This window comes from Odocoileus virginianus, chromosome 28 (genome assembly GCF_023699985.2).
Source record: "Odocoileus virginianus isolate 20LAN1187 ecotype Illinois chromosome 28, Ovbor_1.2, whole genome shotgun sequence".
In the NCBI taxonomy this organism is placed as follows: domain Eukaryota; kingdom Metazoa; phylum Chordata; class Mammalia; order Artiodactyla; family Cervidae; genus Odocoileus; species Odocoileus virginianus.
In genome coordinates this window covers 29,708,241-29,735,336 of record NC_069701.1, presented here as the reverse complement: position 1 = coordinate 29,735,336, position 27,096 = coordinate 29,708,241, and the positions used below count along the sequence as shown (strand labels likewise).

The window sequence follows — 27,096 nt, the reverse complement described above, 5'->3', positions numbered from 1 at the left end:
TTTGGTCAATCCTGGGCACCTAGCATGACTCTATCACTCGCTGGGGGGCAGATCCCAAAAGCAGTGGCATCATTCTAATTGGAAGAGAAGCACTGTGTGTGTGTGTATGTGTGTGTGTGTGTGTGTGTGTGTGTGCATGTGTGTGTGCAGTGGAGTGAGAGCAAGAGTGAGACAAACAGAGGGAAAGCATCATGTGTACAACACTGAGAAGCTGATCACTAGTGACAAGACCTTAGGCCACTGCCTGCTGCACATCCAGAGCTTAATAAATGCAAGGTTGCCTCTACCTGGGGTGCAGCCTTTAGGGAGCATAGGATCTGGAGTTAGGTTCTCTGGGGGCGAATGCCGGCTTTATCTCCTGATCCTGTGACTTTGAGCACTGTGTGTAACCTCTCTGTGACTCAGTATCCTTCCAGGAAGAGTGATGCTGTGTGGAGTTGGGAGCATTAAATGAGCTGCAGAGAGCACACAGAGCTGAGACTGGGATGGAGTAAGCGCTTAATAAAATTAGTTTTTTTTTCCCCCAATTATTACTAAGGCATAAGAACTGAGCCTAGGAGAGGTGTAGCCTAATGTTAACCTGGAAACACTCCATTCTCGATCCTGGATCTTGTTTTTTCTTGCGCCTGTCACCCCTACTTTGAGAGCTCAGGTTCCTCCTGGCACTAGCAGAGGCAGGTTCTCTAACTGATGTGATGAAGAGGGAGCTCTGGGCAGGCGGGTCATTGTTTTGCCTTCCCTGCATCTCCCCCACTCCACCCACTCCCCATCGGACTGATGTGATCGTCAACACCAGATGGATAACACCCCAGACAGGAGCAGGGATGCGCCGGAAGCCTTCTTTCATGAGCATCACACTCCCGACGATGGATATGGTTGGAGGGCGGTACTGACAGGCATTCCTGCTCATAGATTATCTCCATCCTGGCCACAGTCTGCTCCGCAGGACAGGAGCACGCAGGGGGCCTGCCACCCTATCTCTCATGTTCCCGGAGCTGGCAGCAAAGCTTCTTCTTCCCAGAGAAACTTTCTACTCCATCAACCACAAAAATAATATTGCAGGTGCATCTCCATGGGTCTCCTGGCAAATCCCATTTTCAGGCTTAATCTTTCTATCAAGGGTGCAGAGAAAAATAAAACGAGCCCTATGGCACTTCCTGGCTCAGGCTGATGGGAGGGAAATGGACACCTGGGCCCCTTTTACAGATAAGGTCAATAGTTGCAAGTCCAGACGAGGCCTGGACCGGATCATTTTAGTTTCTCCCATGTGAATGGCACTTCACAAACCCAGTGCCAGCCAGGGCCTCTCCACCTACCTGTGCAAGTTCTCTTTGGTGCCCTCTTTCTGTGGGTTGTGTTGTGTCTATCCAGAATCCCTCTGTTGAAGTCCCTAAAGTCCAGACCTGAGTATCTCACAATAGGACTGTATTTGGAGACAAGATCTTTAAAGAGGCGTGCCCGGTTGCTCAGTCGTGTCTGACTCTTTGAGACCCCATGGACTGCAGCCCACCAGGCTCCTCTGCCCATGGATTCTCCAGGCAAGAGTACTGAGGTGGGCTGCCATTGAGGTGGCTGAGCTAAACTGAGTCTGTTAGGGTAGGTTCTGATACAAACTGACTTGTGTCCCACTAACCCAACTGACATGAATTTGAGCAACTCTGGGAGAAAGTGACGGACAGGGAAGCCTGGCATGCTGCAGTACATGGGGTTGCAAAGAGTTGGACACGACTTTGGGACGCAACAAAAACAAGGAAGATGCAGGGAGCTTGCAGAGATAAGACCACGTGAGGACACAGCAAGAAGACGGCCGTCTGCACACAGGGGAGGGAGGAGGCCTCGGGAGAAACCAACCTGGCTGACACCCTGGTCTCAGCCTTCCAACCATCAGACTGTGAGTAAATGTCTGCCACTGCAGCCACTCATTCTGCAGCACTTTGTTATTATCTGAGCAGACTAACACACCTATACGAAGAACTGATTCCCTCAAGAAAGCTGAAACCTTGATACACTCAAAATTCAAAATCTATCTATAATATGAGAATGGGAAGAAAAGAAGCCAATCACTGGGGCTGACTGGGGGCAATGAATTAGGATCACTTTGCAGGCTCTGCAGTGGAACAGAGCTGAAAATGTCTCTGATCTCCATTCTTTCCCAGGATAATGTGACTGTGTGTGTTCATTAAGAAAAAAAAATAAACATGGAGCAAATTCTTATGATGTGCCAGGCACTGCTTAGCTGCCAAGATTGCAAAAGATCAATGAAATATTCTCCGTGGTCTACTGAGAGAAGTGCTCAATTTTATTGTTCACATTTGTTTATATGCCCACATACTGTAATCAGATGAGCCCATGCTTCCTTTAAGTTGTTCTAACTTAAAGGTTCTAACTCCTTAAAATCATGTTCACTCACAAACATTACAAAATGAAACTGTAAACACGTGAAGCTGTGTTTCTGGCGTGTCTAATGCATGCCAAACAACAGGGGTGTGTCTCAGGGTTCTGTGCCTGGTCCTGTCTTATTAAATTATATTTAATTTAAGCTGTGACCTAAGAAAGGATGTGAAAGCATCCTATCATCTCCTAGGGGCCAAATCAAACTGACAAAAGTAATTAACACACACCAGAATCCAAAGTCAAAAAGATCTTGATCTCTGGGAAATACGGTCCAAGATTTGGGGAAGCTAATTCAGGATGAGGAACCAGCAGCTTCAGTCTCTGCTGAGGAGGGGCCCCGTTTATCAACAGGAGAACAAACCTAGCTCTTGGGTCCTCCTACATCTACTGCTCCCTCTGTCTACTGGTTACTCCCTCTCCCGGTGTTTCTCTGCTTGTCCCTCTGGGTGCTGATGGTCTGAGTGATCTTTGTGGCCATGACCCCACTGCTCCCTTCCCAGTTGGAAGGTCTGTCTGGGGCACACTGCTATAGAAGACAGAGTTAGAACTGACCAGTGCGCACGCATTAACAGAAGGCATTCAGACAGGGTTTACCCAGTGCCCTAGAACAAGTCATTGAGGATAGACAGCGAAAGGCAGAGAATTTTAAGGAATGACTAAATAAATGAAGAAAACTGAAAACACGAGACTTGTTTGGTTCAAGAGAGTCAACTACAGAATAAGTCAGAGCGCCACGCCACCTTGAGGATGAAGATATATTTGTCCTGGGAAGCTGCTCCAAAAGGTGAGAGCCACAGGAAATTAAAGATGAGATCCATTCACCTTATTAGAACTGACTCAAATGCATTATTTTATAGCTGAGTAATACTCTATTGTGTATATGAACACAACTTTCACTCATCTGCCGAAGGCCATCTAGGTTGTTGCTATGAGCCTGGAGCCTATTGTACAGAGTGAAGTAAGTCAGAAAGAGAAAGACAAGTACTGCATATTAGTGCATATATACGGAATCTAGAAGGATGGTACGGATGATCCTACATGCAGGGCAGCGTGGGAGACACGGGGATAAAGAACAGACACTTGGACTCAGTGGGAGGAGAGGGTGGGATGATTTGAGAGAATAGCATTTCAGCATTTATATTACCATAGGTAAAATAGATAACCAGTGCCAGCTTGATGCATGAGGCAGGGCACCCATAGCTGGTGCTCTGTGACATCACGGAGGGATGGGACGGGAAGGGAGGTGGGAGGGGGATTCACGTTGGAGGGGACACATGTGTACCTATGACCGAATCACACTGATGTATGGCAAAAACCATCACAATATTGTAAAGTGATTATCAAGACTATACTTTCAGGGATCATTTCTATAGTTCGTAAAGTGATTATCTTCCAATTAAATAGAGTAAAAAAATTAAAAAAAAAGATGAGATCCAATTTAAGCCAAAAAGGGGGCTGGGGACTTCAAAATTGGATTTGGGAATATTTCCAGAGCCAGAGCTCTCTGCCTCTGGAAGTGGTCAGGTAGAGGCTGCAGGGCCTTGCAAAGGGGATTCTTGCACAGGGTGGGAGCTATCAATAGGTAGGAATGACCTCTATATTGAGGCTAAATTTGATATTTTCTTCTAACTCCTTTGGTCTCTCTTTTATCAGAAGTCGGGCTGGGGTGGAAAGTGCAACTCCTATAAATGGGCTCATTTTGCCACCTTTGTTGAGAGATGATGAAGTTTATATTAATACTTAGCGCAAATGTCAATTTTAGGCTCTCACAGCTGCTGGGTCGGAAATTCAGATTCTGCTGAAGAAAAAGGAGCCCCAGCTGTCTTTGACTCATCACCCTCTCATGTTGCCAAGGTCGCCATCACCTTGCAATTTACCCTGACCTTAAAGAAGAACAAGCTGGCATCTGTACTGCGCGGCCTGGACTACCAGTGGGCAGGAAAAGGGCCACGGCTCAGAGATGGCTGCTATTTGAGTGAATTCAGACAAACTTTGGTTTTTGTGAGTGATACTAACTAAGGGCTCACTGTGCTGGAGCCCAGTCCGGCCTCCTGGGGCTCAGCCCCTAGAAATCAGGCCCCAGGTGGATGGCAGTGCACCAGTCCCCTCCAGCACCAAATGAATGCCCACTCCGGGGATGGAGATGTGAACTCTTTCCCTGTAGTGCATTTCTGGTCTCAGCAGAAGGATTTTAGCATCAACCCACTGTCCCTGCAAATAGGGCTGTAGCCACCTCTCATTGTCACGTCTGATGCTTTCACTGTTGTTGTTCAGTCACTAAGTGATGTCCAACTCTTTGCAACCCCAAGCACGCCAGGCTTCCCTGTCCTTCACTCTCTCCCAGAGCTTGCTCAAACTCACGGCCATTGAGTCAGTGATGCCATCCAACCATCTCATCCTCTGTCATCCCCTTCTCCTCCTGCCCTCAATCTTTTCCAGCGTCAGGGTCTTTTCCAATGAGTCAGCTCTTCGTATCAGGTGGCCAAAGTACTGGAGTTTCAGCTTCAGTACCAGTCCTTCCAGTGAATATTCAGGTGGCCCCAGTGGGAAGGAGCAGAGAGAGTAGGAAGAGTTCTGGGTGGAGAGACAGGGGCCTGGTCACCAACCACATGGTCTGGACATGCATGAAGCTGAGTCAGTTTCTCCATGGTGGCATCTCCCCCGCGTTCTCTCCCAGAACAGTAGGATCCCTGTCTCCTAGCCTTGCCTCACCCTGTCACCCTCCTATAATAATGTTTAGCTTCTTTATCTATGAGGGAAAAATGGCAACTTCTCTGCCTCAAGTGGTTGTTTAACCAACATGGGTAATTATCAGTAGACTGTGGTTATTGACATGTACAATTTTACTTTCATAAAAAGATTTATGATTAAAAAAATTTTTTTCTAAATAATGGCAACTAACATTGAACTATCCTTTGTTGCCAGGCATACACACAAAGGCACAACATGACGTCTGTCTTAATGCTCTTGAAAATCCCTGTGTGGGAGGTATTATTATTACCCCTCTTACATATGAAACAAGTGCAGCCCAGAGAGTTTAAGCATGATCCCCGAGGTCACACAGCTAGCCAGGGACAGAGCTGGGATAGGAGCCCACATTCTCCTGCTGTCCAAAGAAGTGAGTGCAGACCAAGTTTAAAAAATAATTGGTTGTAAGAGTCAAGGTTGGTCTCCTTCATATTCTTCTGACTCACTATTGCCTCTAAGTTTTGGAAAAAAAAAAAGTGCTGTGTTTCTGGTTGCTCCTTCAAGCCTCTGTGATGTTGGTGAGGGTGCCAGAGAGCGTGCTACAAAGCTGTCCTGCCATTTCATGCTGCTTCCCATCTGTGACAGTGTTGGATCAGTGAAACCCACCCCTGTCCTCTCCCTTCCAAAGCGGTGAGCAGTGAAGTGGCCAGGGTCCCGCGTCCTTTCCCGCCGGCTGGTCCTCCTTTGCTCATCCCCATGTTCAAGGATTTCAGAATTCCCAGCCTCTTTAGTGCCTTCAGAGCACACTCATAGGATCAGAAAGGAGATGCTAGGGTGGGGACCAGAGGACCAACATTATTGTCCCCACGGCCTGGTGTCCCCGAGCACGTGCGTGTAGAGGTCAACGTAGCCCCTACGCCGGCCAGCAGTGCCACCTCCCCCCCCGGTGGGACCATCGTGTCCAAGGCGGCCTCAGCAGGTCTGGGGAGGGACACAGGGAACGAGGGCGAAGACCCCTCATGCCCTCAAAGCCCTGCAGTGTTAGTCAGAGACGTGCGGTCAGTGAACTCTGACCACTACAATGAGACACCTCCACACCCTGCACCTGAAAGGTGGTCACTCTACTGCCCAGGACAGGAAGGGGCAAGGGGTCTTGCTCTGGGGACAGGCAGGGCTTGGAGCATCTGGGCTGCACCCTGCAGGACGCGAGGCTCGAATAATGGGACTGGGAGCCAGGGCTCTCGGAGTCCAGCCCCCCCCCCCCAACCTGTCACATCATCCTCCCTGGGGCTCTGAACGGGGCGTCTGAACTGCCAGAGGGCAGATGTCACAGACTGGCAGGGAGGCCTGTCAACCCCCTGAGGACCTGGGAGGGAAGGGCTTCTTCCCCTTCCTCAGCCCCTCAGCCCCCAAATGAAGCGGGTCCAGATTTATGGACATGCTCAAGTCAAGTGGCTAAGAGGTGTGGGTCTCCTGTGTTTTCTCCATGTGCCATTTGAGCGCCCCGCTCCTGAAATTCTCCTCCCAGAGGGAGTTGCTGGTCACCTTCTCCTCACACCACATCCCTGATCCACTCTGGCTCTTCCTAAACTCATCCCTAAAGTTCACCCAACCTGCCCCGTAGTCTGTGGCCTCAGCCCATCTCCCTGACTTGCTGTTCTCCTCTTCAACCAGCTCCTACTGCCCACTGCCTTCTGGCAAACTCTTCATCCATCAGCTGAAGACCTTCCCCATCTTTCCAAACTGACTTCTGACTACTTCCCTGCAGGAATGTCTCATGTAACCTGTATGTGTGCATGGAGAGAAGAACTGGCTTTGGAATGAGTGTGGAAAGACTCAGGGTGGAATCCCCTCGCCCGGATAGACACCGTGAGTTGATGTGCAGACCTGCCCCACCAGAAATAAAGCCCAGTGCACGAAGTGGGTGGTCGCCTGCTTGGGGAGGGGGGAAGGGATCATCCTGAGTATCAGTGCCATGATGCCCCCTCCCCACAGAAGGTAGAGGAACTCAGGAGATGCTGTCTTGCAAATGCAGATAAACACCCGAAGGATGGGGGAGGGGCAGGGAGGCCAGGATTCCACTCTGGGGAAGGACTTGGGCAGTAAAACACCACACCTGCAGATTTCACAACACAAAGAGTAGGAGGTACAACCAATCAGAATAGCTCCTTACCTGGGAGAGATCAGCAGGGAAGGAATCAGAAAGCTTTGCGGGGGTTTGGGCTATAAAAGGCTGAGAAATACTGCAAGTTAGCCGGAGAAAAAAGCCAGATGAAAGGATTAACTACTGGGGAGAGTTTGAGTTCAAATCCCAGTTTTTTTTTGTTTAAACCCCAAGACTCTGTTAGCCGGTGACCTTGGGAAAGTTACTTAGACTTTCTGCATCACAGTGACTTACTCATGCGTGTGTGTGGTTTTTTAAAGCTGTGTGATGGAAAAGAACAATAGCACCTACTTCCTAGGGCCGCTGTGAGGATGAAACCAGATAATGCATACAAAGCGCCTGGCGTGGGATTTACTTTGTCACATGGTGGAGTGTTCATTGTATCAACAAACCTTAGGTGATGACATGATGTTGTTATTACTGAACCAACTCACAAACAGTGGTGAGTTCTTAGGGTTTGGATCTGCCTCTCGCTGTGTGACCTTCCCTTTCCCCTGTACTGGCTGTCTCCCTGGGCTCCAACCACCCCTCCACCACCTGCGGTCCCCTTTGTGCTTAAACTGCCTTGAAATCACCTATTTGAGAAGCAGATGAGGAAGAGTGACTGGCAAAGGAGAAGGACGCCCTGTCCAATGTCTCTGAGCATCCTCACCTGCTCCTTCCTGAGTGCCCTCGCCTCCTAACTCAACCGTGCCACCTGAGAGAAAACACACTGTTCCTTGTGGATTGCTTGACGGACACTGTGTCCGTCTGCTGGGAACACAGCTACATGAACCAAGAAGGGAGAAGTAGAAGAGCAAAGAGACCAAGCACTCTGGAAGCAGTAGCGCCTGCGACATTCACGCTACAGAGGCTGACTTGGGTTCGGTTCAGGGGCTTTCTTTGGGCGCCTCCACAGGGCAGCGGTCCTCTGAGCTCCCTGGGTGCACAGAGTCCTCCAAAAAGGTGTAACTGCTCGAATTCCACGAGAAGGGGCTGTGACTTGCCTCCAAATCCCAGGACCTCGCTCCCGGATCAATACCAGCCCTGCTGGCTAGTGACCTTCCACCCCCTCATCGAATGCCTCGCTGGCGTGTTGCGCTGGCATGGGGGCGGGAGACCATTTGCTCCCTGGCTGGACACTGACTAATCACCATCATTAGGCCCACATTCTCATGTGACACGGGGACCTGAAGAGGCCCCCACTCCTGGTCCAGGAAGGCGCGGTCCCTGGGAGGGTGTGTTGCAGGGCTCCAGGAGTGTGCAGGCCACGGCGACAAGACCACCCTATCCATCGTTCATCAGACAGGCCCTGAGAGCCTGGCCAGGAGGAACAGCCTCGTGTGCTCAGCGCAGACAAATCCATCCACTGCCCCCGTGTGCCCAGCTTGGAAGGAACCAGGAACCCACTGACAGATGCATTCTCCACCTTCCTGACAACTTTCCTAGGCAGGTGCATCATGTCACCAATTTAGGGACATGGCAAGAGAGAACCACATGACCCCACAAGCAGGGGCTGGGCCCCCTGACAGCGACCGTGGCAGCCTGCCACTGACCCACCCATGTGGGCTCCAGTGGGGCTCAAAAGAACAGCATCACCGAGCTGTCCCCTTAGGGAAACCCCCTGTCCCCCGGTTCCTTTGGTATTTCACTCGGGACAGTTCTGCTCTTCAGTTCATCTTGGTGACCCAGGTGGAGAGACCTGGGCACCTTCCCAACGTGTCCAGGCACCTTTGGCTGCCGAGCGTGAGGTTGGGACTCTCGGTGACTCGCCCAAGCACAAAGGCTGAGTTTCACCCGGCAAGCTTCTGGATGAACTTAATTTTTAAGATATTCAAGCCGCTCCCTCTATTTTCAGTGTCAACTTGCTACTGTAATTTAATTATCAAGGGGAAAAAAAAATTAGAGAACGTGATTCAGAGAGAAATCCCCTCCCGGGCGCTGTGTCAAAAGGAGAAGACCTCCTGCAGAACAGGTGTGGTCACCTGCCTTCTCTTGTGGGGACGCCCCACACAGCCTTACCTCCACCCCAGCCTTACCTCCACCCCAGCCTGCCCAGCACGGACCAGCCAGATCCCTGCATGGCCAGGACAGCTCGAGCAAAGTCCAGATGGATTCTCTTTCATCTTCCACATCATCAACTCTCTCCTTATTCGAGGATCTTTATCACCTGGGACGATGCAAGAGGCAGAGAGACCCAGCTGGGGCTGTGGGTCCAGGTGCAAGTTTCTTTCTGGCTGTTCCAGAAATCTTATTTTGACATGAAACCTGTCTAAATTTCCCTGGAGCTGAACATGAGAGAACAGAGATGAACCCCCGCTGAGCATTCAGGAGGACTCACTCTCCCATTACCTCCTTCTCTGGGGAGGAGGCTAGGGTGGCCAAGCCACCACCCCACCAGGCCTCCTGCTCCCTTAAGTTCTAAATTAACTAGCCTTCCTTTCCTGCCTCCTTTGTGAACCCCCTGCCATTCCCTAAAATGTGAGGTGACAGCTGTGCACACCCAGAAAAATAGATTTCCGATTCGGCTGTGATGTGGCTGCAGGAGGACCCGGGCTGCGGTCCACAGCGCTAGTGTGTGGGCTCGGATGGTGCACCTTCTGACACGTGGAAATGGCCTCAGCCCCCGCAGAGTCCTCGATCTCACACACCCTCATCCGCCCATGGATGCTCCCAACTGTGAGTGATGGCGCGTGGTTGTTTGTATCATGCATCATGAAAGAGGCAGAGAAGAAAGGGGCAGAACAGTGATGGGAGAAATCGAGATGAATCGTCCCTTGCAGATAGACCTCGAGTAATTTACAGTCCAAGCCGGTAAACACTTCCAACAAAGGGAGCATATCTGAGAGTGGATTCATCTGCCGATATCTTTGTCTCTTCATTCATTTGTGCCTACATTCAATTAATAAAGACACTTGTTGGTCACCTTCCAGACGCCAGGCTCTGTACTGGTTGGGGGCTACAGGACATCTCTGACCCCTCAAGCTTGCCTCTCCTGGGGAAATACAGATGCATGGCTAGACGTCTGCAGTGGGTTGTAACATGACATAATGGCAAAGTCCCAGATTTCTGTTGCCACTTGGAGGGGATCAGGAGAGGCTGCCACAAGGAAGCTGAGGCTAAGCTGACACTGGAAAGCAGAAGCAGGCCAGGTGAAGCAGGGGTGTGTGTGTGTGTGTGCATGCACGCGTGCATGCGCACAGGTGAGTGTGGATGTGGACCCATGGCCGACAGCCATAGGAATCTTTCTTTCTCCTGCTGGAGAAAAACGGTAAGAAATATGTGTAGAAAGACACCAAGAACTGAGACAAGCAATTCTCTACAAGCTGTGATCCTTTGTAAAAAGTTATCTGCCTCTAAGGAACACTTGAGGGGTCTCTGGAGGAGAGTGGTGAGCAAGGACACCATGCTGAACTGTGTGGTCCTGGAAGCATCCCACCAGCATCCCAGTGTGGTCCTGCAGGGAAGCAGGGAGACCTTGAAAGTTGACATTGTCAGCCTGGCAACTGATGATGGCGTTGTGAACAATGATGGGGGTGATGGAGGGAGAGAAGACGAAGAAATGTACAGGATGAGAATCAGTAGGATTCAGGGCTGGAAGGCTGGTAGGCAAGGGAGAAAGAATAGGTGACCCAATTTCTATAGGAGACACAAGTGGCCAGTTTCTGAGAAGGGACTCAAAGGAGTTACAGACAGAGAAAACAAATAAATTAGGACTGCATATACTGAGTTCAAAGAGTCCATGGAACAGCTATTGGACATGCCATTTATGCAGCAGGACATATGCGTCTGGGGCTCCACAGATATACCTGGAGGCAGAGCTGATAAGTGTTTAGCTAGGGCCCATGGAAGAAGAAGAGTCTGGTTTTCATCATCAGCCCATGTCCATGGTCAACATCCTCCCACCACAGCTGACTTCACGCTACCCTCGTGTGGTCAGTGAGGATGACGGGCACAGCTGGCCTCACAAGCCCGCTCCAGCACACTACTGGCTGGAGGTCAAGTGCTGGGACTCCAGACTGGGACCCCAAGTGCTGAGACTGCAGCAGATGACATCACAGTCAGGTTAGAACAGGAGGAGAGCTGGGGTGGGGGCAGGGGCAATCACCATCCAAGGATGGTCACACCCGTGATCGGAAGCCCACCGGAGGCGGAGCTGGTCTGACAAGCATCTGCTCTCCGTCAGGCATCTTATATGTCACTGTCTTAACCCACACTCCAGGGGTGGGTTCTATTATCAACCTTATTTTATATGTGGGGGACTGTAGCACAGAGAGGTCAGGTAAGTTACACAAGGTCACAGAGGAAGTATGAACTGGAGCCTGGGACCCCCGAGTCCATTTTAGAGCAGGGGGGTATGGAAGGAAACTTTGAAATTCTAAGGAATGGAATTGTCCGAAAATCACAGAGCACCAAAGAAGGGCCTTAGAAATAACTCTGTCACTTCAAGATGAGGATGCTAATGGCTAGCCATGAATCTCAGACGGTGATCCGAAAAGAAATCTCTCCTGTCTCAGGGCTGCCCCAACTGTGGTATGAACAAAATGACCATCATGGATTTAAGAATCCACACAGGTGGTCTCTAAAGAAAAAAATTATCAGTGTTTAAGAGCTAGTTCCAATCAACCGCCAGGCAGAAAGCCTGCCGGTAGATCCCACCCTACCCCTCAGCATCGCATCCCCCCTTTTTTGGCTCGTGAATGAAGTCCTTCAAGAAACTATGTTATCACTTCTGAGCTGTGTTTTGTACCTGCCTAAAGGTGGGATGTTCATGACATTGTACAGGAGATAGGGATCAAGACCATCCCCATGGAAAAGAAATGCAAAAAGGCAAAATGGTTGTCTGAGGAGGACTTACAAATAGCTATGAAAAGAAGAGAAGCAAAAAGCAAAGGAGGAAAGGAAAGATATTCCCATTTGAATGCAGAGTTCCAAAGAATAGCAAGGAGAGATAAGAAAGCCTTTCTCAGTGATCAATGCAAAGAAATAGAGGAAAACAACAGAATGGGAAAGACTAGAGATCTCTTCAAGAAAATTAGAGATACCAAGGGAATATTTCATGCAAAGATGGGCTCGATAAAGGGCAGAAATGGTATGGACCTAACAGAAGCAGAAAATATTAAGAAGAGGTGGCAAGAATACACAGAAGAACTGTACAAAAAAGATCTTCACGACCCAGATAATCACGATGGTGTGAACACTCACCTCGAGCCAGACATCCTGGAATGCGAAGTCAAGTGGGCCTTAGAAAGCATCACTACGAACAAAGCTAGTGGAGGTGATGGAATTCTAGTTGAGCTATTTCAAATCCTGAAAGATGATGCTGTGAAAGTGCTGCACTCAATATGCCGGTAAATTTGGAAAACTCAGCAGTGGCCACAGGACTGGAAAAGGTCAGTTTTCATTTCAATCCCAAAGAAGGCAATCCCAAAGAATGCTCAAACTACCGCACAATTGCACTCATCTCACACGCTAGTAAAGTAATGCTCAAAATTCTCCAAGCCAGGCTTCAGCAATACATGAACCATGAACTTCCAGATGTTCAAGCTGGTTTTAAAAAAGGCAGAGGAACAAGAGGTCAAATTGCCAACATCCGCTGGATCATCAAAAAAGCAAGAGAGTTCCATAAAAACATCTATTTATGCTTTATTGACTATGCCAAAGCCTTTGACTGAGTGGATCACAATAAACTGTGGAAAATTCTGAAAGAGATGGGAATACCAGACCACCTGACCTGCCTCTTGAGAAACCTGTATGCAGGTCAGGAAGCAACAGTTAGAACTGGACAAGGACCAACAGACTGGTTCCAAGTAGGAAAAGGAGTACGTCAAGGCTGTATATTGTCACCCTGCTTATTTAACTTATATGCAGAGTACATCATGAGAAACGCTAGGCTGGAAGAAGCACAAGCTGGAATCAAGATTGCCGGGAGAAATATCAATAACCTCATATATGCAGATGATACCACCCTTATGGCAGGAAATGAAGAGGAACTAAAAAGCTTCTTGATGAAAGTGAAAGAGGAGAGTGAAAAAGTTGGCTTAAAGCTCAACATTCAGAAAACTAATATCATGGCATCTGGTCCCATCACTTCCTTGGAAATAGATGGGAAGATAGTGGAAACAGTGTCAGACTATTTTTTTGATCTCCAAAATCACTGCAGATGGTGATTGCAGCCATGAAATTAAAAGACACTTACTCCTTGGAAGGAAAGTTATGACCAGCCTAGGTAGCATATTAAAAAGCACGGACATTACTTTGCCAACAAATGTCCATCTAGTCAAGGCTATGGTTTTTCCAGCGGTTATGTATGGATGTGAGAGTTGGACTGTGAAGAAAGCTGAATGCCGAAAAATTGATGCTTTTGAACTGTGGTGTTGGAGAAGACTCTTGAGAGTCCCTTAGACTGCAAGGAGATCCAACCAGTCCATCCTAAAGGAGATCAGTCCTGGGTGTTCATTGGAAGGATTGATGCTGAAGCTGAAACTCCAATACTTTGGCCACCTCATGTGAAGAGTTGACTCATTGGAAAAGATCCTGATGCTGGGAGGGATTGGGGGCAGGAGGAGAAGGGGATGACAGAGGATGAGATGGCTGGATGGCATCACCGACTCGTTGGACATGAGTCTGAGTAAACTCCAGGAGTTGGTGATGGACAGGGAGGCCTGGCGTTCTGCGATTCATGGGGTTGCAAAGAGTTGGACACGACTGAGCGACTGAACTGAACTGAAAGGTGGGATTCTGATTGTCTGCCCAGCATCTCCCATGTGCATCTGATCTACACAGTGGTTGGTTCTTCCTAAGGTCAAGCCTTCCAGCAGGACCTTAGTAAATGTTCACTGAATGAACAAAGGACCCACCTCCTTCAGAGGGACAGTCACAGATGGCTTCATTCCTTCCTAAAACCTAGTGGCTACTGGGTTGGATCCCCGAGACGGGGTGGCAGCTGCTCAGGGAAGCGGCAGGCTCCTCACGGGGCAGAAGTGTGGAGTCACTTGCTCTATAATTGACAGTGGGCCACAAGGACTCAGGGTCCCAGAGCTTGGCCAGGGCACAAGACGGCCTCCCCACTGGAGAGCTGGGCTCTGTGGGCTGGTCTCTGCCATTTCCTCCTTTCCCCAGTCTAAAGCATTGCCTCTAATCGGGCACTAACCGCATTTTCTGAACAAGGCACATTCTGTGATTTCTGCATGTTCTAGAATGTGATAGAGGCATTTACTCTGGGCTTCTCTAAATTAGCTGAGAGATGAGCACACGGCTGCCTACTGATAGACATCCTCCTAATGGCAGCCAGCCCGCCAAGGGAAGGCTCCTTTGCAGAGGAACTTGCAAATCAGGGACAGTAATGGCTCGACAGTCACCTGCTTCCATGGCCTCGCAGCCGAGCAGGAGGCAAGCCAAGTCCCTGGCCGTCTCTGGGGGCTGCTCCTGCAGCGAAGAATGTCAAGATGCTCCCCTGATGGAGGGGACTGGAGGGAAGGCAGTCACCCCTGCTCTGCAGCAGGACCAGAAGAACCAGAGCCAAGGCTTCTGTCACAGTCACACTTCGGAGAAGCAGCCCAAGGCCTGTCCTGGAGATGACTCTGGAAGCGCTCCACCCTTGTGTTCCGACTTGCTGTCTGCTCTCAAACAACTTCCTTAGACTCTGGGGAAACCAAGAGCAGGGCACCAGATGTACTTTGCACCAGGTCGTACCTCTGACATTTTTCCAAAAATGTAAATGTTCAAGCACCTTGGAAGAAGACAGTGCCTGCGTGTGGAGACAAGTAGGAAGCAGTAGTTCATTCCTGACATCCTGAGAAAGGTGGATCATTCAATTCCAGAGTCACTGCTGCCTAAGAACATCACATCCTAATAGTGCTCTTTCCACTTGACACTTGGGCAGTGGCCTCCCTGCCTCCTGCCCTGCTCGCGCAGGAACGAGCCTCCCTCCTCCCCCACCCCTGTCCTCTGCTAAGGGCTTCTGACACCGAGAATGTTTAATCCAACACCGGAAAGCATCAGATGAAAAGAAAGCTGAGGGAAGACCTCAGACCAGGGGTCCACGGCCAGCACCTCACCCAGCCCCCTCCTTGCCCCTCTGGCGTCTGGGGGCCTGTGGTGCCGGCTTTGGGGAACTCACACTGGGGTCCCTCTTCCTTTTCCTCTGTGCTCCCCACTTGACTTTTCTATGGTCCACAGCACTTTCAACATCATGAGAAAAGATTTGAAGAATTAAAAAGAATTCTACTTAACAGCAGTCTAGTCTCCTCTTGGAGGTGTAAATATTCATAAACATACCAACTCTTCCAGACCCATCACAAATAGAACTGCCAGTGACACCCCTGCTGCCTGAGGCACTGTTCTAATAAGTGAGGAGCAGGCAAGTGGAAGGGGATATTTTTAACTTAGGTTTTTTTTTTTTTTCTCAAAAGCCATTTTGATGTGCCCCGCTGGGAATGGAGCTGGAAAGAAGCTGTTTGCTAGAAACAGAGACTGTTGCGAAGTCCTGGGTGGGAACCGAAGTGGTGATGCAAACTGGTGACCCCGTCTGAAATCTGCAGCACCAGACCTCACAGGGATGCTCCGGAGCGAGCCCTGATCACAACCGTGCCTGGCCCCGAGTGGCGATGAGTCCATCTTCTCAGTAAAAGGGCCGCTCCTGCCTGAACAAAGCATGCTGTTTTCGGGGGAACCCCGGGGTGTCAGCAGCATGAGGCATCCCTCCTCACCATCACCGGGGGATTTTGTTCACTGAGATGCAGCTATTAACGCTCCGGCTTCTCCACTGCTTCGGCCACAATTGTGTTATCTGGGCATGAGTCCCTGATAAATATGTTCCCTTGATCTGGCTGTTATTTATTATTCAATAACTGTCCTACTAAACTTAAATTAATGGGGTATTTGGAGACATCCCTGAACACTGCTCCTCTTGGTCTCTGTCGAGGGAGTCGTGCCACATCCTTAATAACCCCCGGCTTGTGGATGACGCCCCGCCCACGTGCTTCACTCGGGGGTCTCGGTCACGGACCTCCGGGGCAGCCAAGAGAGAGCTGGGTGCCTGCCGGCGGCCGACCTCAAGCCGCGGACCCTGGGCTCCACGTGCCCACCTCCCCACTGCTCCTCCCCCAGCCGCTCCTCAGAGAGCTCCTTGCAGATTACAGCTCAGAAGCAGGCAGGGTGGGAAGAGGAGAAGGGATTAGAGAAAATAGATTCATGAGAAGACAGATAACAGAGTTGTTGGGCTCTGTTAATTAAAAAGCAGCGATTTGTCTGAATTCTGAATGTGAAGAACCCCTGGGAGGTATCAGCCAGCTTCCTCTGAGAACAAGGCGTGATCCAGCCACACGCTGGAACTTGCTCCCCGGGGGTTCTCGTGACAGGGATGCCCTCCCCACGTGTCCTCGTTCCGAAACCCGATACCCCTGCTGGACCGCGGCCACTGGTGGCTGCCCTCCCCACACAAGCCCAGGACCCCCCCACTGGGGCCAAATAGATAAATAAATAGTGTTTTAAAAATGAGTTAAGTTTCCCAGGTGGCGCTAGTGGTGAAGAATCCATCTGCCCTAAGAGATGCGCGTTCAATCCCCAGACTTCTCACAGGCTTGAGGCCTCAGGTTTGGGGAAGAGACTCACCTCTTCCTCAGATCGCACATCCTGCTGAATAGGGGACATCAACCCTGCACCAACACTGCTCACAATCCCCCTCACTCCTTCCCAGCCACACCCTGTTCTAAGTGCTTTACACGTGCGTGTTCAGTCGTTTCAGTCATGAACGACTCTTTGCGACCCTACAGACGGTGGCCCGCCAGACTCCTCTGTCCATGGGGATTCTCCAGGCAAGAATGCTGGAGTGGGTTGCCACGCCCTCCTCAGGGGATCTTCCCCACCCAGGGATTGAACTCACATCTCTTACAGCTACCTGCATTGGCAGGTGGGTTCTTCACCACTAGCACCACCTGGGAAACTTTACACTGATTAGCTCATTTTTAAAACAATATTTATTTATCTGTTTGGCTGTGCCCTGTCTTAGTTGCAGCGTGAGGCATTTTCAGTATTGGTTGCAGCATGTGGAATCTTTAGTTGCAGCATGAGCGATCTTTAGTTGTAGCATTTGGGATCTAGCTCCCTGACCAGGGATCAAACCCAGGCCCCCTACATTGCATGGGTGGAATCTTAGCCACTGGACCACCAGGGAAGCCCCATGAGTAACTCATTTTAATTCTCACAATAATTCTATGAGGCAAACACTCTTAGCATCCCCACTGTATCAGAGAAGAAACAGTGAAGCAGACCGGTGGACTGACTCCTGCACTGGTAAGCGGTGAGATTTGTTTCCAAAGCAAGCAAAGCGACACAGAACAGCAGTTAACCCCCAGCCTCACTGGCCACCACACCTCTGGTCTCTGAAGACGTTTAGAACTGTTTTTCTTAGGTTGCTCAGCATGAATAATGTGCATTTTGCCCACGAAGTGGCCAATAAGCTAGTATTGCACCCAAGGACCCAGTTTGTGTAAAACTCTAAATGCTCTGACTTCACAAAAACTCAGTAACAGGTTCCCCATGATTCAGGATTTGTGGCTTCATTAAACATTCATCTTTACACTGATGCTGGCAAAGTGACCGCTTCTACTCCGAGCGTCCTGGGAATCCTGGTGAACAAACAAGGTAAAGCCTGCTGCCCTCATGGGGCTTGTTATCTAGAGGCTTTTCCTTGAATAAGGAGATTCCCAGGAGAATAACATTGGCTTCTGTGTTACTTCCAAATTTCTGAGATTGTCAGTTATAGGGAGTAGGATTCATCCACAGGTGAAATGCCCAGGGCCATAACCTGGACACAACCACCTCGGATCCTTTCCTGTTGTTTGAAAGACTCAGCAGTGATGCAAAGTCATCATAGAGACGACGCTCTGGACTCTGCTCTGTCTTGTCCTGGGCTGTCTCGGATAACTGTGTGAGCCTGAACTTGATGTCAGAAGACCTGGACTTGTTTCTCACACCCCGATCCTTGGCACCTTCATGTCTTTGCCTGTGAAATAAGGGTGGGTAGGACCCACAGTCTGTTTGAAAATGTGGTTGACAGCTCGAAGCAAAATGAGACAAAAAGGAAATGGACTGCACTTGTGAAAATGCTTGGATTCCATGAACCAGCGTGTAAATAGGAGGTGCTGATGTCACTAAAATCATGCAGCTTGGGATCCGTGGAGGCCGGCCTGTGACCTAGTCTGCTTCCTGACAACCTGCACGTCTCAGGCCTCTTAGGAGCTGGTTGCACCCTGACCTTTGCTGTCCATCCGGGGCGGCCGGTAGATGGATCAGTCCGGGAGGCAGAACTCCAGCCCGAGCTCCCTGGCTGACATGTCTCCTGTTAGCTGGGCCCCAGGGCAGATGACCTCGGGAGGACCAGGGCAGAGGGATCAGCTGCGTTGGAGCTCACATATTTTTCCCCAGTTACCCAGCCACAGGCTCACCCTGGGCCACAAGGCAGGTTCTGCTGGTGTGACCGAAGTTCCCAATCAGCAACCATAAGTTAATCAAAGGGAGATGACCCCTGTGGGCCTGACCTGCTCAGTTGGAAGGTTTTGGAAGAAGGCTTCCTAGAACAGTGGGTTCCCTTCTTCCCTGCGACGGCTGCCTCTGACAACCAGCCTGAGCTCACACCAGCGGTCCTCATCCACTCGTGAATCCCTCATGGGCTTCCTCCCAGGGGGACTTTGGACATACTCAGCCAGCACCCACCACGGGGTAAATCACTCCTTGTAAAAACCCTTCTCTATTCACATTTACCTCCTCTTGATCCCACTGCTCTGGTGAGTCCTGTCTGACACTCCATCCCACTGCCCAACCAGTGGTCTGCTGGCAGAGCCAACATCACTCCCACCCCTGGGTGTCCTTACGAGAGGGACAGAGTAGAGAGACAAAGTAGGTGATGGAATAGTTAATTGCATGATGGGATTGTAAGTAGAAAAAACACGGCAGACCCCGGTAGGAATGATTACTCAAGAAAACTCATTTGCTTAACCACAAAACCAAGCAGCCTTGCATAGAAACAAAACCACCCAACAGAAACACAAGCTATGTCCCCGAACAGTAACACAACAGTGGCATGAGACCCACATCCTACACAGAGGACTCAGTAAATTATCGATCCCTGGGACATGCTCTCTGCACACGTACAAAATAGCCATTCGTGAACCCAGCTTGACTATGTAGAGACAAGACTCTTCGGCCCAACCTGGAGGAGGAGCTGATGAAGGAAGCATGACGTCTACTCAAGAAATACAAAGAAGGGCTTCTCCCCTTCCCACTTTTCCTTTGACTATAAAACTGTAGCCAAGCATCCTATTCTGTTTATTATAAATCACTACTTATCTGTCACTTTGCCTCTCGCTGAACTCTTTCTGTTCTGAGACGTAAGGACTATGGCACCAGTTCTCTTTGGAGACTCCCTGAAATGACACTTAGCGGTTTTACTTATACTTGGAAAAAAGCTGGTGTCAGTGAACTTGGGAGGCCCAACTGTCTCTGATTCTGCACATTGCATGCTGGAGGCACAAGCTGAGCAAAAAATCCCATCTTAGCATGAATAAACACACAAAACAAAAGCCCAAGATGACCTGCTGAGAAATCTTCACCACTCAGGACCGCTCCACAGCCTCAATATATTCTGGGTGCAAGGCTTCCTTTGCCTCACACTTTACAGAAGAGTGTGAAATTAGGGGGTCGACCGGCTGTATTTATTTGTTTATTTTTGCCAGTGCAGTTTGTCCTGAACAATCAAAATAGATGGCCAGCCCAGGTGGGTTTATACAACAATTCCAGCAAGAGAAACACTAAATCAATCTATTGGGGAGAATATTAATGTTCTCATTAAGAGGCTTAATTATTCACATCAGCCTCTGGTTCTTTCCAGTACATTAATTCCATTTCTGATTTCAGAGCAATTGCTCTTCTCAAACTTGCGAGACACCCAACAGGTGCTTTCAGTTTCTGGAGTGTTAAAACACTCTGCCCAGAGCCTGGGGGGGATGGTCTAAGAGCCAGCCTCACCCCTTCCTCCTACACACACACACACACACACACACACACACACACACATACACGACTGGTTCCAGCTAAAGCTCACCACCTCCTCCCCACACACTCATACTCACATTACCATCTTCTTCACATTCAAAATAATAATAGAAATAAACACACACACATATTGATTTCTATGTGCCAAGCACCATTTCAAATGCTTTGAACACATCAACCGATGTCTAGAACCTATGAAGTAGCACTATTTTATTATATGTCTTTTACCAATAAGGGCATTGAGAAGCAGTTGATTAGCATTCCGCCTGCAGGCATCTAAAGAAGGGAAGGGTTAGCATTTACACCCAGGCAGCAATGTTCTACAGTCCACACCATCTTTATGGGAAACTGTCCCTTCCTATTCAGCATAGGTACTAGGTCACGTTGTCTTCCATAAACCTCCCTGCAAACCTTTCCTATGAATTAAAAAAAAAAAAATGACTGGGAAGAAGGCATTACATGCATGCAGGACAAGACCGACCTTCCTGATTTATTTTCGTTGTAAGCCTTTCCTCACGATCATCACACAGAACTCAAGTTTCTTTTTATGCAATTAGAGCCCTCCAGCGTCCTCCCCGCGGTGCTCACACAGCACAGAACTTCACGTCGCCTTCCGGGATGATCAGCATTCCCCTCACACCCACTCGAGAGTTTTCCAGACGGAGAGTTCCGCCACAGGCACTGCAGTGTCAGAAGCAAGTGCACCCAAACAGCTTTTTGTCATGTACCTGTCTCTCCCCAGAGCTCCACCTTCCATAGTCAGCAGGGAGGAAACAAACACCCTCGAGGGGCAGACGGCGCAGAGCTTCGTTAGAACAGGTGGGGATTTCAGTTCTGGCTCAACCATCAGCTTCTTACCCCCCAGGGACATCCCAGAGAGGGCTGGGGTTTCTGTACCAAGGTCCTTGTTCCTCCTTTGAAAAAATAACATCAAAAACGTTCTGAAGAGGGGGACATTAATTGAATATACCCTTTTCATATAAACTAAGAACTTGGGAGAGTTGGAGAACTACAGGTCAGAAAAATAACGAGTTTCGAATACAATGAAGAGCTCTCCATCTAAGAATAAAAGAAGGTAAATGAGTCAAGTGAAATGAGGCAGTGTTACAGGTGAATTAAGATCACACATTCATTCAATTAACGTATGTTTTAAACCCGAGCCTATGATGTGGCATTCACTGTGTTAGATGAACCAGGCTGAGAAGGACTCTGTCCCTCTTGGAACTTATCTTCCAGTAGAATATTTGGAAGCATATCCGGATATTGTAAGAGTGAACACCTGAGGACACCATGGTTTACTGGATATCTGCCCTTTGCCGCCCACCCAGTGTCCCTTTCTTGGTTGATAGCACCTGGATATTTCCTTTGGAGAGTTAGGCTCTATGTCTACACATGGCCTCCAGGCTCTGGAGGCAGGCATGAGGTCATGATATTCCCTCCAGGACAGATACTGTTTCAGAGATGGGCAGATGATGGTGACACAGGCCATGGACTAAAAGTCACCCCTACCTGCAATTTTGACCCTGGAATTTTCCCAAACTGTTGGAAGTCAGCCTGGAGTTGCTAGAGGCCAACAAGTAGGAAAACCCGCTTGAGAATCTTGAAAGGAAAGTGGTGCCCAGTGGTTCAGAGATAGAGACTAAACTGTTATTACCCCATGTGAGCTCCTGGATTCTGCAACACCTGAGGTCAGCACTACTTCTGGATTTCTGAGATACGTGGATGAAACTCGCTCACTTTTCTCTCGTCAGTCAGTCTGACTTGGGACTATCCCTTGCAACCAAAACAGGTCTCCACTAAGTCGGGTTAAGAATTCCACTCATTTTCAGCTGGCCTCTTAGAGCTAACGTATCCATCTGCTGTGTTGAAGACACTCTGATTTGGCATTGAATTCTCAGTTCTCTCATCAGATTTAGGACCTGGTTCCTCTGTTCTCATGCCTCTAAACTGATAACAATAGTAGAGCCTTCTGCACAGATTTGCTGAAAGCTGCAATAAGATTACACCTGGAAAGCACTTGGCACAGACCTGGTATGTGTTAACTACACAATAAATGGTGGTCACTGTGATCATGGATGATAATGGTTATTATCACAATCATCATCATAAACATGAAAACCTGCCCTGGGCTCCACACCCTCCCCCCTCTTCACAATAAAACTCTTTTTAAAAAATCCCATGTGCTCTGCTTTGCACTTTTCCCTTTCCCCTGATTTCCATCCACTCCAATCAGCCTTGTTCCCATTATGCTATTGAAATTGCTGTTGTCAAGGTCGCCCATGAACTGCATTGTGCCAAAAACAATGATTAAAATTTCTCTTCTTTTCCCCAGTCCTTCGGTACATTCGTCAGGGTGGACATGTTCTTTCTCCTGAAGCCGCTTCCTCACTTGGCCTTCCTCCTTTCCTCTCTCCATCTCAGCCAGCTCTTCCTCCCTTTTTGGGATCATCTGTCTCTACACCCCCTCCTGGGTCTTCCAACTGAGTCTATAGCAGGGAAAAGCGCTTTGAATCTGTGCCTCTGGTCCCACACTCTCCCTGGAGGTCTATTCCTCCATCACCCATTGCAGAACAGTGTCTCCCAGATGTCACCCAGGGCTCTGCAATCCACAAAACCATCCTGTTAATGCACCGTCCTCCTCCAGCCAGACTCTGCCTTTCCTCATGGAGCCTCTGTCTTGGGAAAGGGTACTGCCATTCCTACTCTCTCAGGTCAAAACCCTAAAAGGCATCTTCCGTTCTAACCATTGGCGGGTGCAACTTATTCCATCTCACCTGCTCCACCCTTCTCACATGAGTCCCAGTACAGAGCTGTGTAGCAGCCTGTCTCAGGCCCCCACGCTCACATCTGCCCCTGATGACTGAGGGATCAGGCCACACCTCCACCACCACAAAGCCACCAGTGGCTTCTGGTTATGCCTAAAATCCAAGCTTCTTACAAACACCCCACGGATCCTGTTTCGTGGGTGTTTGCACACTGCTCTGATGACCACTTGTGCACTCCGTCCGTCCACCCTTTCTTGGGGGCTCCAGTCACACCCCACATGCACAGGAGTCATTGCACATACCACCCCCACCAGCGTCTCCTTCTGCCTGGAGCACGAATCTTCTGGGTCTTCTTAAGGCTGGCTTCCCATCACTTAGGTCTCTGCTCCAGGGACACCTCTCCAGAGAGGCCTTGCCAGACCATGCCACCCGAACAGGTCTCCTTCCCACCCCCATTCACTCTCTCTCTTGTGTCCTGCCTTACTTTTCCTATATTTCATATTTTTCATGTTCACCTATTGGCTGGCTGCCTAAGGGGCTGGGTGCACATCCCCTCAGTGTAGATGGAAGATGCACGGGGATTTAAAGGAGCAGGCACAGACTGCGCTTACCTGCCCATCAGTGGCAGGGGGATGTCTGTCTAAGTCTCCACTCTGCCCATCTACTGGTGGGACTGGAGTCCCACCAACCCCTTCAGATGGCTCTGGGAACTTGGACAAAAGAACTGTGCCTCTGAGTGGTGGCTGCCCCTGGGGTAAGCTGCCATTATTGTGGAAGAAATAATAATTTTCTAAACATTTGACATTTAAACTATTCAATAAGCACGACTATAGGTGGCTCAGACAGTAAAGAACCTGCCTGCAACATGGGAGACCTGGGTTTGATCCCTGGGTCAGGAAGATCCCCTGGATAAGGGAATGGCAACCCACTCCAGTATTCTGGCCTGGAGAATCCCATGGACAGAGGAGTCTGGCGGGCTACAATCTATGGGCCAAAAAGAGTCAGACATGACTGAGTGGCTACCACACTTTCACACACACATCATGGATTGAGGGAAAAGATGGCAGGTGAGGGGAGCAGAGGATGAGTTGGAAATAATTTCATGCTGTATTTGACATCTACTAAAAAGTCATGTGGTCATTCTTGAACACCGGATATAAAATCGATTGTCATTTCATAAACTATCTTGTGTCCTAACAGGCAAAAGACAGCCATAGCAAACATGACCACACAATGATCAGCTGCATAAACATCTCCATCAACACCTGTTTAGAGTCTCCGAGAAATTGGAAATCAATGGGATAAAAGCCAGATCAATGCCTCATCTCCCCCAGACTCACTACATTTCTAAGAGTAGAGAGAATGTCTCTTTCTGTGAAAATGGAAATAAATGAGGAAACATTAAAGGCTAAATCTACTATGAAATTAGCTTGTAATTTCAAGGATTCCCCCCCAAATTAAATGCCTGGGGAAGAGGTCTGTTCTTACAGGGGGATGACAGTCATTCCAGCTCAGTTTAAGTGGACTTTATCCTACATCCAAGACATTATTACCTGATTCTGATCACCCCTAACCTTGCCAAGCCCTCAGGTGTGTGCAGTATTCAGATAACTTTATATTAATCTTTAATCATTGTATATGACATCATGTCAAATATCATATTACTCAGGGACATTGTTTTCTTCTTAAAACAGACTGGCAACCCCTCCAGGGCAGAGACATGAGGTCTCACACTCTTTTACCCTCTGTGTTTAATTTTAATTTTACAAGTTCTAAACGTGTGTATCACAGAAGCCCTGTCTTCTATCTTCTCTAACACTGCATACCTATTAACGGTCATAACGCACCAGAGTACAGTTGATTTTTACAGGTTTGTTATCTGCCTTCCTCCCCACACCAGGAACATCGTGAGTGCTGAAAGTATGTCTGTTTCACTCCTATCGACCTAACCCATGGCACTACCCTACCCAAAGCTCATGTGCATTTGTAAATGCTCTTGAAGAATTTTAAGCTGGGTTGTGAAAGTGAAAGTGAAGTAACTCAGTCGTGTCCGACTCTTTGCGACCCCATGGACTGTAGCCTACCAGGCTCCTCTGTCCATGGGATTCTCCAGGCAAGAATACTGGAGTGGGTTTCCATTTCCTTCTCCTAGGTAAATAAGTAAAACAGAATGGAATCAATGATTAGACATAGCATGACTGAAGTTTTCAAAACACACAGGAGGAAGGGCTTGACTCTGAGATGCAGTGTAGTGTGAGGGCTACGGTAAGAGACCTCTTTCAGGCGGTGGCCTGGCCTGAGATGTAGAGATCCTGCCCCACGAAGGCAGGTGCTGGGGTCTCTGGCAACAAGGGTGGGACCCTGAGGCGCCAGCAGCCCAAGGTCAGGGAACCAATGCTTTGCCTGGATCCCCGCCCCCAACCTCAGCACTCGGAGTATTTTGAAATTTGTCCTCAAGGGGTTAACATTCAATACATTATATTTGTTTAAATCTCAGCTCTTGAGTACTTGAATGAAGCACAGGCCATCTATGGTTATTTACATGTGAGTCCTTGACAGTCATTTTCTTAAAAGCATCACTTCACAGGAAACAACTACCAGTGCCTGCTGTCAATGCTAAAACCTGAGCTTTCAGGTAAAAATGATAATTTGGGGAAACTTCTTTCAGCCACTACTGTCTTCACAGCTTCTAATACTCAGACTCATCCAATGAGACCTTCGGGGGTATTCAGTCAACAGACATGATGCTAAATCTAGATTTGCCACCAACTGTCTATAAAACCTCTGCTAATCTTTTCCTCTCTCTGGCTCTCATAATCTAAACTTCAAAAAATTGAATAAGGATAAAGGATTTTTGAGGTCATTTCCAACTCTTCCATTTGCCTCCACTCCTGTCCTCTCTTTTTCTCATTTTCTACTTTCCTCCCAGGTTTCATTTTCTCCTTTAAAAAAAAAATTGAATTATAATTAATTTGCAATGTTGTGTTAATTTATGCTGTACAACAAAGTGACTTAGTTATATATGCATTCTTTGTTCTAGTTTTTTCCACTACGGTCTACCCCAGGACACTGGATATAGTTCCCTGTGCTATACATAAGACCTTGTTGTCTATCCATCCTAGATATAAGAGCTTGCATCTACCAACCCCAAACTCCCATCCTCTCTGGTTTCATGGCTTCTAAGAAAGAAGCAAGGACTGGGGTCAAGAGAGGCCCCAAAGCTGTTAGATGGGAAGCACGCCTCCCCTTTTGATAACGAGACTCTGCGCCATCAGAGACTGAAAACAAAGCTCTTGCCACATCCCTACAGCCCCGTGTTCTCCTGGTCACACGTGGACGGCGCTTTCCTTCACTCCTGAAATAGAACTCAGCCCCTGTGCCCAGGTTCACGCTCAGCCGTGTCTGCCCCGTGCCCATTACCTTGCGGATGGAGGGAGATGTTGGTTGAGGGGAGGATGCGATCAGCCTGCTGCTGTCTCCCGGTCCAGTGGACCAAGGCCCCCATAGCCGTCCCGTGGTGTGTCTTGAGAGGAGCGGCCAGGTGAGAAAAGCAGGCATCCTGCTGGGAAGAAGCCAATGCTGGGGACCCCTGCCTCTGGGGGCCAACCTGGGCCTCCCCAGCAAGGTCAGTTATGCCAACACTTATCTTTTGCTGTGGTTGAATTCCCTTTGAGTGTGTGTAAGAGAAATAAATATTGAGGAGAGATAGGAGGAAGATATTCTTGCTTGTTTATCTCTTTGGTTGATTTTCTGCCAAGAAAAAAAAAAAAAAAGCCCTCTGTTTTAATGCCTGGTCTGTTTAAAACTGTCTGATTAAGTCTCCAAAGAGCCAGGCCACTGTTGGTAGTGTCCAGAGTTTTCTGTCTCCTCCTTTTTCCTTTATGGTCTGCAGAATGGACAGATACAAAGAAGGGGTCTCACCTCACCGTGGATATGTTTGCACCCTCATGCCTGTATCTGGGGAGGAAGGAAGTGGGCAGTGAGGGGTGGGTGGGGGGTGGAGCACTTCCCAGACACAGGACTGTTATTGCACTCGACATAACAAACTAT

The 27,096-nt window shown here is 48.9% G+C and overlaps 1 protein-coding gene and 1 long non-coding RNA gene across 2 annotated transcripts in view; one reads left to right on the top strand and one right to left on the bottom strand.

The window, feature by feature from the left end:
• The window catches only part of OPCML (opioid binding protein/cell adhesion molecule like), a 1,017,619-nt gene that overhangs the window by 569,535 nt on the left and 420,988 nt on the right, over positions 1-27,096 (bottom strand). The gene's annotated exons all lie outside the window — the stretch shown is intronic.
• On the top strand, positions 11,321-16,051 carry LOC110127796 (uncharacterized). Its single transcript, XR_002310941.2, has 2 exons — positions 11,321-11,507; positions 15,640-16,051. It is a non-coding gene; the product is annotated as an uncharacterized lncRNA (long non-coding RNA).